Below are 1,098 nucleotides of genomic sequence, written 5' to 3' on the forward strand. Positions count from 1 at the left end.
AAAAGTTAATCCCTTCAAACTCAAAAATTCGAAAAAAATCAAATAGAAAAAAAAAATTAAAATTTCAATCAGATAAAATTCAGAATCAAATCAGAACCACTTGAAAAACTTAATCACTTCCTCAAATTCAAAAATCCAAAAAAATAAAAAAAGTAGGTCAAATTATTTTTTTTAAACAGATGGATCCTTTTTAAATTTTTTAAAATGCAAAAACGAAAGGAAAAAAAAAAATCAACGCAAATCAATCACGTAACAATATTCAACTCAGAAGATGTAATTGTTTCATGGGTTTTACCGTTTTAGACTGTCAAAGCCGTAATTGAGATCTGCAAACAAACAAAAAAAAATAGTAATCGAACAAACGAACCCTAAGACTGTAAGATCAAAGAGAAAACTTTGACTTTGAATCTTACCCTAAACTTGTTTCCCACATCTTTAGTGAACGAGAGAGAGTTCTAGAAGGAGGAGGAGAAGAAAAGAAGGCATTACCGCGAAAATTGAGAAAATTGAATATTATGAGGCGAAGGAGGGATCCCTTTTTAACTATTTATAGATTCATTTTAAAATTTTAAATTTATTGCAAAAAGGAAATTTGTCAAAATACGGCATCTTGTGTCTTCTGGTCCTACCCTGGGACGGGACCTAGCAAGGGCTAACTAGGACTATAGCCCGTACCTATATCTAGTCAGTAAAATATTTAATTTTCAGAAAATACTAGTTAGGTCACCTTTATTTTTAAAAATTTCGTAATTAGCACCTTTATTTAAAATTAATCCTTGTACTTGTAGCACAAAATATGTTTAGGCCAAAATCTTGTTTAAAACATGGAATTGTCTTTCTCAAATCCATTTACTTTCTTTTCTTTTCTTTATTAACCCATGAATTTCTTTCCCCAATCACTTTTCATAATTAAAATTTAATGTTATAGTTGTCTACTTATCCTATATTTTGCAGGAAAATTCCAATTAATCATTATTTATGTAATTCGTTCCAAATAATTAGTCACGGCCTACGGCCGGATTGACAATTATTAATATTTTATCCCTACCATTGAAAGATTTATGGATTCGTCCCTGATCCCACCCATGCTCATGTAGA

The 1,098-nt window shown here is 30.1% G+C and overlaps 1 protein-coding gene across 5 annotated transcripts in view; it reads right to left on the reverse strand.

Annotated features, from left to right (window-relative positions):
• LOC113300517 (protein ALWAYS EARLY 2-like) overlaps nt 1–502 on the reverse strand; it is an 8,115-nt gene extending 7,613 nt beyond the window's left edge. For 4 of the 5 annotated variants that reach the window (XM_026549722.1, XM_026549720.1, XM_026549721.1 and 1 more), the window contains exons 1-2: nt 414–502; nt 296–326 (exon numbers count right to left, since the gene is read on the reverse strand). The gene's annotated coding sequence lies outside the window, so the exon portion shown is untranslated. The remainder of the gene's footprint in view (nt 1–295; nt 327–413) is intronic. The other variant, XM_026549719.1, reaches the window with a different exon arrangement.
• Between the last annotated feature and the right edge of the window lie 596 nt (nt 503–1,098).

This window comes from Papaver somniferum, chromosome 7 (genome assembly GCF_003573695.1).
Source record: "Papaver somniferum cultivar HN1 chromosome 7, ASM357369v1, whole genome shotgun sequence".
In the NCBI taxonomy this organism is placed as follows: Eukaryota; Viridiplantae; Streptophyta; class Magnoliopsida; order Ranunculales; family Papaveraceae; genus Papaver; species Papaver somniferum.